Source organism: Psammomys obesus, unplaced genomic scaffold, assembly GCF_907164565.1.
Source record: "Psammomys obesus unplaced genomic scaffold, mPsaObe1.curated_primary_1811, whole genome shotgun sequence".
In the NCBI taxonomy this organism is placed as follows: domain Eukaryota; kingdom Metazoa; phylum Chordata; class Mammalia; order Rodentia; family Muridae; genus Psammomys; species Psammomys obesus.
In genome coordinates this window covers 2,260,392-2,274,436 of record NW_026596427.1, presented here as the reverse complement: position 1 = coordinate 2,274,436, position 14,045 = coordinate 2,260,392, and the positions used below count along the sequence as shown (strand labels likewise).

Below are 14,045 nucleotides of genomic sequence, written 5' to 3'. Positions count from 1 at the left end.
TTTTTTTTACTTCCTCATCTCCATCTTTCCTCCAAAAGAACAAGCATTCACTGTAGTTGGACAGGTTTTTCCAAGATCCACCCTTCTTCCTTCTTATGCGTCGTGTATTCATCTATGTACCATCTTTTACCTTCAAACCCTTGTGTTTGTCTAATCTTTTTTTTTATATGTATTTTTCTTTAAGTGGAAGGATTGGAGATGATTTACCTTAAACAGTTTGTCATTTCTCCCCTTTTATTCATGTTTTTTTCTTGTTTATTATATATTCTTTAATCTGAAGATTATAGTGTCCTACAGTTTCTTAAAGAACTTCTTCATGAAGTTCTGTTCATTTACCATTTCAGCCTGGTATTTAATGCCCTTCAATTTGTACTCTGTCAACCAGTACAGAAAAGTATAAATTCTCCTGCATCTGTTAGTTAGAAGTTGTTTCCACCATTTGTCAAATCAAGGCAGCTTAGAAGATCTTTGCTGGCTGCCTGCAATGCCCTGTCTCAAAACACTTTTTCAAGCTACTGGCTCTTATTATGCAATTTTGTAGCAGTGCTGGCATTTAGCAACTCCTATTTGCTAGGAAGCAGGAAAACTTGACACCCAGCTATTTCGAATGAGTCTGGATGCTTTGTTTTGTTGTGCCTGTTTTTGATCTGGGCAATGGGATAATTTATAGTACCACTGCATTGCATTTTGTCATGTATCCTTGTGAAAGGTGGAAGAGGATGGTGGTTATTCAGTTCTTTTGTTTTGTTCTTTTTTTTGTTAATTCATTTATGCGTTTATTACAACTTATTGACTTGTATCCCGATTGTAGCCCCCTTCCTGGTCTCCTCCCAGTCATACCCATCCTCCCTCTTCTCCCCCATGCACTTTCCGTAATCCATTGATAAGTGAGGACATCCTCCCCTTCTATTTGAACCTAGCCTGTCAGGTCTCATCAGCGCTGGCTGTATCATCTTGCTCTGTGGCCTATCAAGGCTGCAGCCACCCCCCCCCCAGGGGAGAGGTGATCAAAGAGCCAGCCACTGAGTTCACCTCAGAGATAGCCCCTACCTCACCTAACTAGGGAACCTACTTGGAAATTGAGCAGCCTATGAGCTTACTCTGAACAGGGGTTGTAGGCCCTTTCCATACATGGTCCTTGGTTGGAGTATTTGTTCTGCAGAAACCCCTGGGCCCAGGTTTTGGGGGGGCTCTTGGTCTCCTTGTGGAGTTCCTGTCTCCTACATGACTTTCTATCTCCCTCTTCTTCCATAAGGTTTCCTGCACTCTGCCCAAATTTTGGCTATGAATCTCAGTATCTACTTTGACACCCTGCTGGGTAGAGTCTTTCAGATATCCCCTGTGGAAGTCTCCTGCCCTGTTGCTTATCTTCTCTTATTTCCATTCTGAGTGAGGTATCATCCTCTTCCCTGGGGTCCTTCTTGTGTAGCTTCTTTAGGGCTATAGATTTTAGTATGTTTATCCTATATTATATCACTAATATCCACTTATAAGTGAGTATATACCATATGCATTTTTCTGCTTCGGGGTTACCTCACTCAGGATGATTTTTTTTCTAGTTCCCACCATTTTCCTATAAATTTCATGATTTCCTTGTCATAATTACTGAGTAGTATTCTATTGTGTAAATGTACCACAATTTCTGTATCCATTCTTCCGTTGATGGACATCTGGGTTGTTTCCAGATTCTGGCTATTATGAATAAAGCTGCTATGAACATGGTTGAACAAATCAATCTGGTGCTTTCTCAGAAAGTTACTCAGTTCTTACTGCATGTTTGCTTTTCACACACACAAAGTTACTGGTGGGAAGTTTCCCACATTTATTATGTTGATATATTAACTATAATTTGTACCATATATAATTTGTATATATCAGAACATGTTATTTAACAGGTGATTTTGAGGTTATACATTATCTAAATCTTATGAAAAATCTTTCCATATCAAAGGAATGTCGCCATACTGCTAGCTCTATCTAGTCACAGTTAACAACCTACTTTTATTAAAAGCATCATAGAATGCGGATTTTTTTTAAATGCCAACTTTAAGTCTGTGCAATCTCTGAACATGAAATGGTTTAGTAGTTTCCATCAAAGGAGCAGCTGAAGGTCAGGCTGTGAGTTGCTTTAATTCTTCTAGCATTAAGTCTTGTAAAACTGGCACTTTATTGTTATAAGTAGAGCTTAAAAGGCCCATTAACTCTGGTGACCACAAAGTGGCTTATCAATTATAAATTTGTTTCATGTAAATGGAACTCATAGATGACACTATCATCACATTGCTTTGTAACTGTGATGAAAATTGTCAACCCCACTCTTTGATATCTTCACTTGACTTCTCATAGAAAAATGTAAGGAGAGGTGAGCAATTTTTATTTCATGCATTGAAGACATATTACTTCAATGAAAATTCTATTATAGCTTAAGAAGATTATGTTCTTTCATTTCACACACTGAGGTGGCTAGGAATATAGTCATCTAACAACCTCTTACAATGGCAATGATAGGCATTTGGGAACTTTGTTACACTTAGTTGCTACACATGACCTTTCAAAAAGCAACAGCTATTTTTAAACATAATATGGACACAGAAGGGTTTTAATGTAGCACTAAGTAAAATTATTTAATTGAAGCTAAATTTAAGAACAATGAGTTGTGACAAAGAAAACACAGTGATTTCCAAATAAAGAAGGTTGTGGAAATCTATACAAATGAAACTCTTACAGCAATTTGATCTATCTTGTTCACAATATCTTAAAATTGTATTTACCGGAATAACCCAGTTCTTGCATTTTTAATTTTTTTTCTGAATGTTTTATAAATTTGTAATACATTGCAATGCCATGTAATTGCATTGAAAGGATGCAATAAATAACTGTATTTTACCGTAGGCAATTTAGAATTTCAGAGCAGTTTTGTTTTGCTCCCACATAATCACCATAATTTGCTTTTCTTTCATCATTCAAAATCAAAACTACCTAATATGACTAAGTTGCCTTTTGGCATTTTAACCCACTCTATATTTAGCTGGTTTATCTATCATGTTAATTTGAGCACATGGACAAAATTCATGAACATAAATATTAAACCACTGTAATATTTACGCAGAAATATATCTGCATGACTTCTGAAGATATGGAAGTAATGAAGTCATTCCAGTAATGATAGTCTTATTGTCATTGAGATCCACAGAATGTAAAACTTAAGGCCTGTCTTAGCGTCTTTCTTTCCCTGTTTTGATAAAATAGCCTGATAAAAACAAAACCCAGTGGAGAAAATGTTTATTTTTAACTCTAATTTGAATGCACAGTCCACCATGGAGTCAAGACTGCTGATCATATCATATCTACAGTCAGAAAACAAAAAGGAATGGGCACATACATGTCAGAAATGCTAGTGCTCAGTTTGCTTTTTCTACTTTTTTTTTTATACAAATGTGCTGTTTTATTACAAAGAATATCACAAAATGAAAATATCTCAAGAAGGAACCTAGGCTAACAACCTTCACCTGTAGAATTTGGGGAAGACATGGCAATGTTATGTTTTTCTTCTTGCCTGAGGCCACTGCAATGGTATTAACGGAACCAATCTAAAAATGACCAATATTACCTAAGCTTGAATAAAGGGTCACCACCTCTAGAAAGCTTAATAAGGACAACTTAACAGCTTCTAAGCTGGCACTTGGCAATCCAGGATTTTGTCTTATGGTTGTTTTTGTTGTTGTTTGTTTGTTTTTGGCTCAGACCATACATGGTTCACAACTAGAACTTGGGCTAGATGGACAAGGTAAGAGTTCTCCCAGCACCACCAGTGGTCCCTGGTTCCTATATAGTCCCTGGGGACATTATATTTAATATATTTTATATTAATACACAGAAGACTAGAAAATATAAAATCTGAGACATCAGGGTGAAGTGAGGAATTTGGGGAGAAGTCAGAGCTGTAGTTCTTGCTCAGGCCAGCTTGACCTATTCTTTGACCCCTTTGACGTCTTCTCTTTTATTTTCTCCTCTACTGTGACTTCTTTATTTTTTCTCTTTTACATCATCTCTTTCAACTCATTTGGCTGTTTTGAAGTTAGATGAGTTCTTGCAATCATCTTCTTCCTCATCTGAATCAGAGAATTCTTCCTAACAGACAACATATTTGTCAGAGGAGGACATGGAGATTCGTTTGCCAGGGTCTACTTCGTCCTCATTACCACTCTCCTCTGGGATTGTCATCCTCAGGCATTTCCTAGATTTGTACCCCAGGAGCATGGGGTAACATTCTCAAGTTCTCAAAAGTCTCTGCTCGATATTTTCCAGGTACTCATTTGTGTTCTGGTTAGTCATATTGGAAGGGCTGATATGAAGCTTGAAATTTGGTCAAAAGTATTCAAAGTAGTTATTGTATAGTAGCTCATTAAGGATTTCTGTGTCCACGGCCACAACTGTTTTGTAAGTCCAACATTAAGTGACACCTCGTCCAAGCATTAGCATAGGCAAATTGAAACTCTTGAAGAAATCCACACACTTGCTATGCCCTTTGATGGTGGGATTGAAGCAGCCTAACCTTGTCCCAGACAGGGAATCTGAATCACATTGTAAAACCACTGCGCTAGGTTGGAACATCTCCATTACTTTGGACATGACTGGCATGAAAATGGCTTCATAAGACTCATCATCAATCCCATCTCAGAGTGGGCAGTTAACAGCATAGTACTTGCCTTTGCCAGCCCAAAATATCCCGTAGGTCCCCAGTTCCTTGGAAGTACTCTTCTTATTTATGAAAGGACATTCTCATGACTGGTCTGGGGCTTTCACCATGATGAATATCAGTGTCAATATACAGCACTCTGTTGTGATTCTTTAGCAGTCCCAGGATGGCTAAGATGGTATCATTGATGTACAAAAGCCAGATGCTTCAGAATTCTTTACCTGATGCAGACCCCAGCCCAGTTCAAAGCTATGTCTGTCTGCTGCTTATTAAGTTTCAAAGCACTTGCCACAGAGCCACCAGTAGATAACTGACAGAACTCAAACAAGCCATCAAATACTGGTCAGTCTTCAACAGTGTTGAATCTTTGCATTTGCTTACTCTTCCCAGACATGCTATCTGTGGGAAAGGAACAAGATTTTAATGTAGTCATCACTGTGGTACTTGATCATCTCTTCGGCATTGTCTTTCTGAGGACGATAAACTTATATTTTTTGGTAGAGACCATAGTTGAGCAGCAAATTGTGAGTCTTACAGATTCGGTGAGACTTCATTGAGTGGCCTTGTCTATGACAGTAGTTTCCAACAACACCATGAGTCTGCACCATCCTATTTAACCCCCCGGCCTTCCTGTCAATCTGTCTGCCCACACACCCACAATTCTTCTGCTTTTTCTGTTCTTATACAGAGTAGAATTGCCTGCCAAGAATATCTCCCCCACCACAGTTAGGATCAGTCTCCTCTTACCCATTACTTTATCAAGTTACTTACAAAGTAACAATCAAGCATGCAGAATTTTGCATAAAAGCTTGCCTTAAGATATTCATTAATTGCTTTGGTGTATGTGTGTGTCTGTGTCTATGTGTGTGTGTGTGTGTGTGTGTGTGTGTGTGTCTGTGTCTGTGTCTGTGTTAATCCCTCCATTTTCCCCCTCTACTCATAAAAATAAAGCAACAGAAAACCATTCCCATAGATTTTAGGGGAAAACATGATGGAATTATATGTGAATATTATTTTTATATAATTCATCTATTATGCCAAGAACTCCTAACTGTTACACCCATAAGCTTCTGAATGTGAGAACAGATACACATGTAGGTCAGCCATAGACAAAGTTGGACATGCAAGAAGTGTTAAAAAATGAATAACTGATGTCCCTCAATAGATACAGAAATTGTGGTATATTAACACAATAGAATTCTACTCAGCAATTAAAAACAATTAAATCAAGACATTTGCAAGCAAATGGTGGAATCTAGAAAAGATCATCCTGAGTGAGATATCTCAGGAGCAGAAAGACACATATGGCATGTATTCACTTATAAGAGGATAATAGACCTATAAAATAGGATAAACATACTAAAATCTGTATACCTAAAGAATCTAACCAAAAAGGAGGAGCTGGGTAAAATGATCAATCCTCATTTAGAAAGACAAATGGGATGGCCATTGGAAGTAGGAGAAAACAAGTAACAGGACAGGAGCCTACCCACAGAGGGCCTCTGAGACTCTACCTAGCAGTGTATGAAAGCAGATGCTGAGACTCCTAACCAAACCTTGGACAGAGTGCAGGTAATCATATGAAAGAAGGGCGAATTAGTAAGATCTGGAGAGGACAGGACCTCAACAAGGACCAAGTATATCTGAGCACAGGGGTCTTTTCTGAGACTGATTCTCCAACCAAGGACCATGCATAGATATAACCTAGAACCTCTGTTCGGATGGAGCCCATGGCAGCTCAGTATCCAAATAGGTACCTTAGTAAGGGAAACAGGGATTGTCTCTGTAATGAATTCATTGCCTGGATTTTTTACCTCCCTACCCCTTAGAGAGGAGCAGCCTTGCTAGGCCACAGAGGACATTATAGCCAGTCCCGAAGAGACCTGATAAGCTAAGGTCAGATGGAAGGGGAGGAGGACCTCCCCTATCAGTGGACATGGGGAGGGGGATGGGAGGAGAAGAGGAGGGAGGGTGGGATTAGGAGGGAATGGTGGAGGGGCAGCAGTTGTGATACAAGGTAAATAAACTGTAATTAATATTAAAAATAAAATTTAATAAAAATGAATAACTCCAACCAAAACCAAAAAAATCTTCTGTATATCTTTATAGATTTCACAGAATTTTGTGAATGAGGTAAGCTTGACAGGAATTCTCCAATATAGAAAACAAATATATGAATGCAAACTATCTGTAACACTTTTTTAAAATTTTTTATTAATTACAATTTATTCATTTTGTATCCCCCCACAAGTCCCTCCCTCCTCCCCTCCCTATCCCACCCTCCCTCCCCTTTCTGCATGCATGCCACTCCCCAAGTCCACTGATAGGGGAGGTTCTCCTCTCCTTTCTGATCTTAGTCTATCAGTTCTCATCAAAAGTGGCTGCATTGTCCTCTACTGTGGCCTGGTAAGGCTGCCCCCCCCCCCCTCAGGGGGAGGTGATGAACAAGCAGGCCAATCAGATTATGTCAGAGGCAGTCCCTCTTCCCCTTACTATGTAACCTACTTGGACACTGAACTACCATGGGCTACATCTGTGCAGGAGTTCTAGGTTATCTCCACAAATAGTCCTTGGTTGGAGTATGAGTCTCTGGTAAAAAGGACATTTGCTCAACCATGTTTGTAGCAGCTTTATTTCTAATAGCCAGAAGCTGGAAACAACCCAGATGCCCCTCAACTGAAGAATGGATGCAGAAACTGTGGTACATCTATACAATGGAGTATTACTCAGCAATGAAAAATAAGGAAATCATGAAATTTGCAGGTAAATGGTAAGACCTGGAAAGGATCATCCTGAGTGAGTTGTCCCAGAAGCAAAAAGACACGCATTTTATATACTCACTCATATAAACATACAACATAGAATAAACCCACTAAAATCTGTACATCTAAACAAACTAAGCAAAAGAGAGGACCCTATCTGTAACACTTTTAGAGATTCTGTATAAACAATAAATGAAGGCAAAACCATGTGGCTTCCGTGGGAAGGATCCAGACTAAGGAGGGGGTCTTGACTTCCTAAGAAATATAGCGCTGGAAAGAGACTTTGCAAATTTTATTGGAGTTGTCCAACTTTCATATGTAATCATTATATACATACATATAGAGAGAGAGAAAGAGAGAGAGAGAGAGAGAGAGAGAGAGAGAGAGAGAGAGAGAGAAAGATCCCTGATGTCTTCAAATAAAGACTTGGAAGCACTTTATTACAATTTTATGTCATATTCATCTCCATAAGTCCTGTCAGCACATATGAGATGCCCCACATGAAGGTATGTTATTATAATACATATTCTCAGGAAATATTTGTTAAGTAAAGCAATTAAATAAAAGTATTTTTTCTATGCTAGTGTGAATCAATTAGAAGAGCTTATAAATGTATCAAATATGATGAAAATAAATTTATGATAAAGTGAATATGGATTTATTGGTTTATCCAGGAATATTTAATATTCTGTGTAGTATACTTAGAAATATAATGAAGATAATGTAGCTATTTAATGGATGTATACAATTTTGAAAGATGTAGATAATTCTTGAATGCAAAAGTTTCAGAGTATAGTCAGAACTTTCATTTAAACTTAAAAGAGGGTACTTAATTTTATTGACTGTGGTAATGAGGGTAGTTTTTATGACAATGGACCATATAATTGTATTATCAAAGTTATCAGTCATTTTTTACTGAATAGAGGATTAGATAAATAAAGATGTGTAAGTATCAAAGATTGGGGAGTATTCAAAGAACTGAATTATTATTATTATTATTATTATTATTATTATTATCATTATTATTATTATTATTATTATTATCTTCAGTTTGCTTCCTGGTTGTAGCCCCCTCTCTCATCTCTGGCCAGTCCCACTTCACCTCACTCTTCCTCCCTTATCCCCTTCCCCTACTCCACTGATAGGAGAAGTCCTCCTCCCCTATTGTCTCAACCTAGCCTGTCAGATCCCATCAGGACTGCCTGAATCCTCTTCCAATGTGGGCTGGAAAGGTCGCAAAGAGGATGGCAGTGACTGATGCACCAACCAAAAACCATGCATAGAGAGGACCTAGACACCTTGCTCAGATGTAGCTCAGAGACAGCTCAGTCTCCATGTGGCTCAGTAAGGGAAGAAAAGACAATCTCTGACATGATCTCAGAATTTATTTTGAAATAATGAAAAGTTCAGGCTTTGCTATAGGAACAGCAAGAGATAGATGGAATCAGATCAGATTCTGTTATGTTTTGGTAGACAATGACTTTTTCATAGTCAGTTATAAGCATAAAGGCAATTTAAATCAATAAATGTCAAATCATGAAGGTGATATGAAGGTGATTTAATCACAGGTACACTTTAATAAGATCAAGGTAATAATACCCTTTTTCAAGAGACAAGATTCTGGCATTCTAGGAAAGCTAAACAAAGATGGTTGCTGTAAGGATGAAGGAAATAGAATGTGCAGAAAGAGAAAGATTCAATAAAATTTGATCATCAATTGTTAGGTAAAGGGAAAAAATACAGGATAACTAGCTATGACATTTTGTTTTCAGTATGCTATGCATTATTTATGTATGTATATCTTCAGTACTAAATTTTCCCTCCAACTCTGATACATAGCTCAGAAAATATAAGATAAAACTGTCAAAATTCACAAGGTGAAACAATATATAGTCATAAATAGTCCAAACAGTACCTGAGAAATCCATTATTCCATGGGTAGGTATCATTAGAAAGAGAAGGAAGAGATAGTGGACAAAGTTAAAGATAGAAATAGAACAAAGAAATTGTAAAGGGAATAAGAAGCTCCTGATGAGAGAGGTGTGTTATGGTAAACAAAGATGTACACCAAAATTTTACTACTAAGAAAGTAAATAAAATGAAGTTATCACTGCTTTCCCAGGAACAGAAGGCAGGCAAGTCTGATGAACAAGTTTGAGGAAGAAAAAGCATCTGAAACCAGACAAACAAAATATACAGGATGGAACTCATCAAACTATTCTGTGTGTGTTTGTGTGTATAAGTGTGCATACATGTACATTGACACGAATGAAAGTGTATTTTAAAGATGACAACTTCTTGTATTATAATACTTTATTCTCTGCAATATAAATTCCACTGATGACTATGAATAAATTAAGAAAAAACAAGTCTAAAAATGAAAAAAAATGTATATGATCATCACAAAAATTAAATTAGGCAAGGAATGGAGAAGAAACAGAATTAACAATCCTCATTTATTTAATAAGTTTTAAAGCAAGAAAAATATATTTAATTCATTGATCTATTTGCATATTTAATAATATAGCCTTTTCTATTTTAAAGTTTTACCTTATAAAATTTTGCCCAAAAGGACAAAAACATATACCTTTTTGCTTAGATTTACTTTCATAGGTTGTCTTTAATACAGTTAATTTCTGACAGGATACTACTAAAGAGCTCCAACTGCCATCAAACTTATGATCCTCTTACTTTAGACTCATGAGCCTGGTTCAGAAATAAATTTTAATAGTAATTCCATGTTAATTATATTGATCTACAAAATTTTTCTACAGTGACAACTTCATTCTCATTGTTGGGAGTCCCACAAAAACACCAAGCTACACAACCCTAGTGAAGATGCAGAGGACAAAAATAATTTAAGTAGGTTCTGATGAATCTGTGATTATTTTTCTAGTTTATTATAATATTTATGAACAATTCCAAATTTTAATAAAATTAATACAGCAACAATACCAAAAAATGGAAGAAGTGATGAAGATAAAAGTATATCTTTGGTACTGAGCATGTCACTCAATTTCTATGCCAAAATTTATTATTATTATTTATTTGTCAAATAAATTATTATTTATTTGTCAAATATGGTTAATGATACTATAGAGTTCATTAGGTTTTGTGGGTCTTTTGGTGGCGGCTGAAAAAGGAAAATTTATATAATGTCTGACATTGTAAGTTCTCAATGTGTGTAAGTTATATTAAAATGTATATATACCCAGATTTTTTATTTCTGTTTGCTCTCCTAGTGGAGCTCCTGTTCCCTTCAGGCATTTCTATCTCCCCTTTCTTTCATAAAATCCCCTACACTCCAAACAAGGACCAAGCATGAAGATAACTTAGAACATCTGCTCAGAAGTAGCCCATGGCAGCTCAGTGTCCAAGAGGGTTCTCCAATAATAGGAATTGGGACCATCTTTGACATGAACTCAGTGGCTGGCTCTTTGATCACCTCCCCCTAAGGGGGAGAGCAGCCTTACCAGTCCACAGAGGAAGACAAAGAAGCCAGTCCTGATGAGACCTGATAGACTAGGTCCACATGAAAGGGGTAGAGGACATCCATTATCATTGGACTGGGGGATGGGCATAGGAGAAGAAGAGGAAGGAAGGGTGGGTTTGGGAGGGAAAGGTAGAAGGGACTACAGCTGGGATACAAAGTGAATAAATTGTAATTAATAAAAATAAATAATAAATTAATAAAAATAAAAAAATATGTATACCATCGATTTTTTCTTTGTTTTCTTTGTGAAGTTGAAAATTCCCTATATTTAACCAAATTGTCCTTACAAGGTCACTCATCAGAGCTACTTTAGATTGAAGTATTTATCTTCACAGGCAAATAGACATATTTCAATAGCACCATAATATTAAAAATGTACTAACCATGTTCTGAAGAGTACAGGAACATGTCATAATACGCAAAGCATAGTAATAATATTTAGTTCTCTATCAAAACTGTTTGTCTAATAAACTTATTTGAAAGGAATTTTCTCCACAACACTGTTAAAATTAAAATTTTATTGAAACATAATATCACCTAAAGTAGAAACGAATTCATATAATTTTAAAGTTAGTATAGTATTTTTTAATAATACTGAGTCACTTGTGATATGGTTAAATAGGAATTTTCCAGATTCCATCATAGCTTCTCTCAGCATAACAAAAAAAAAAAAAAAAAGAACTTTACTGTGACTCGCAGAAGTCACCACAGGAGAATAGAATGTTAATAACATTATGGTCATGATGCATATGTAGTTATTTTATGATTTTGTACAACCAGAAATGTTTGCATCATGGCTAAGAATAATAATGGATAAAACAAAGAGGAGCAAAACATGGGAGGATTAAAAAGACCAGATAAATTCCCAATCTAAATGTACCTACTTTTTTCAACACATGATCTTGGAACATTGAACACCAAATCAAGAAATTATGTCAGCAAACCAAGACTGTGAGGGTTGGCTGGAAGAGCGCTTCAGTCTACAAGGAGAAATGCACCTTGTAATGAAGTACAGTTGGACTCTAAGCAGAAATCGCTGGGAGCTACATAAAGAAGAGAAAAAGAATAGAAACAAAATGAAGAACAACCAGATTTACAGCAGCCCTAAAGGCAGCCAAAGGGATAACCCCGTTACTTTCATTGAACAATTTGTTCTATCACTCCTCACACATATCCTTACTAGGACTCCTAAAATAGAAAGATGCCCAACATACCACAGTCATTTCCACTGCCTCAGAAAGGTTCTAAAACTTGGTTTATTAAGATTTCAGAACTTTTTGTCTTACTATTTTTAAATTTTTTCATCATCATTATCATCATCATTATTATTATTAATTACAATTTATTCACTTTGTATGCCGGCTGTCCCCCCTTCCCTCATCTCCTCCCAATCCCATCTTCTCTCCTTCTTCTTCCCCTATGTCTCTCCCTTAGCCCACTGACAGCAGAGGTCCTCCTCCCCTACTATCTCACTCTAGCCTGTTAAGTCTCATCAGGACAGGCTGGATCCTTTTTCTCTGTGGCATAGTAAGGCCACCTCACTAAGGGGACGTGATCAAAGAGAAGGCAACCGTGTTTATACCAAAAACTGGCCCCACTTTCCTTACTAGCAAACTCAGATGAAGATTGAGCTGCCCATGGGATACATCTGAGCAGGGGTCTAGATCCACTCCATTCATGGTCCTTGCTTGATTCATCAGTCTATAAAGGGCTTCCTGGCTCTGTTGGTCTCCTGTGGAGCTCCTGCCCCCTCCAGGTCTTTCTAACTCCCCTTTCTCCCATAAGATTCCCTGCACTCTGCCCAGAGTTTGGCTATGAGTCTCAACATTTGCTTCAATACCCTGTTCGGTAGACTCTTTCAAAGATCCCTGTTGAGGGATCATGTCCTGTTCCCTGTCTTCTCCTACTTCTGATATCTACTCTGTTTCTTCCATTACTTTTTTCTGTGTTTTTTTCCCCTTGACCTAGATCATGTAGACATAATAACAAGACATTTTTCTAAACACAAGTTGTTAGAAAACACTTGGCAAAGACTTGTAAAATTTACAATATCCTGCATCAATTGAGTAAATTAGTAAGTTTTTACTATTCTCTGTCTAAATATTTGATGATTTTGAAATGTAACTACTAAAGAAAATGTTTGAAGAAATAATTTTAGAAGGATAAGTACTTTATGTCTAAATTGTTACAAGCATTTCATGGAACTGAATAACCATCAGTGTTGGCTTTTAGAACTTTAACAGATTCATCTATAACACTTGCATGCTTAAAGTTATTTTAGACTTATATATATCTGTATGCAATCTATATGTAAAAACATGTCCAAAAATAAATAAATAAATAAGTTTTAAATAATAGTTTGCTAGCAAACCTTTAGAATATACCTTTGAGATTTGTAGTATAGTATTATTATTATTATTATTATTATTATTATTATTATTTCCTTATTTAAACAGAGGTCTGGTGGGTCCTTCATTTATAGATAGATATAACCCCACCAGTGTTGCACAATATTTTGTGAATCTTCTGTTTTGTAACATGATGTTTAAAATGGACATAGAAAAGTTAAAAAAAAAAAAAACACATCTGCCATTTTAAGTCACTCTGTGTTAAAGGCTAAAAATCTAAACAGATGTAAAGCAGTCAAATCTAAATATGTGTGAAGCTGGGTAATTGCAGTGACTGTGTTACTTCTAAAATGGTTCAATAAACAAGGTTTTCTTAATATTATATGAAAATGTAAATATCCCAATCACTTGGATATCTTTAAAGATGCCTATGTAGAAAGACCAAAAGTCAGTGGCTGATATCTAATTTTATATATCTAGTTACTGATTTTTTTTTTCTGTTCCTTTCTATACTGTCAGAACCAATTGATGAAATAATCATGACTTCTTTCACAAGGGAAAATACTCCAGCTATGGAATCATTAGATTAAAGATTTTAGTTACGAACCACACAGTCACGAAAACATTCTGCACAGTGTTTGTAGAAAGAAATGAGTGATGGAAAATATGACAATATCTTTGTGTTAATAAAATTTTATTTGGAAAAAAATGGTTAACTAGCACAGTTTAGTCTATAGGATTTT

At 36.3% G+C, this 14,045-nt stretch overlaps 1 pseudogene; it reads right to left on the bottom strand.

Annotated features, from left to right (window-relative positions):
- Nucleotides 1-4,026: 4,026 nt before the first annotated feature.
- LOC129669519 (histone deacetylase 1-like) lies at nucleotides 4,027-5,307 on the bottom strand (annotated as a pseudogene).
- Nucleotides 5,308-14,045: the final 8,738 nt, after the last annotated feature.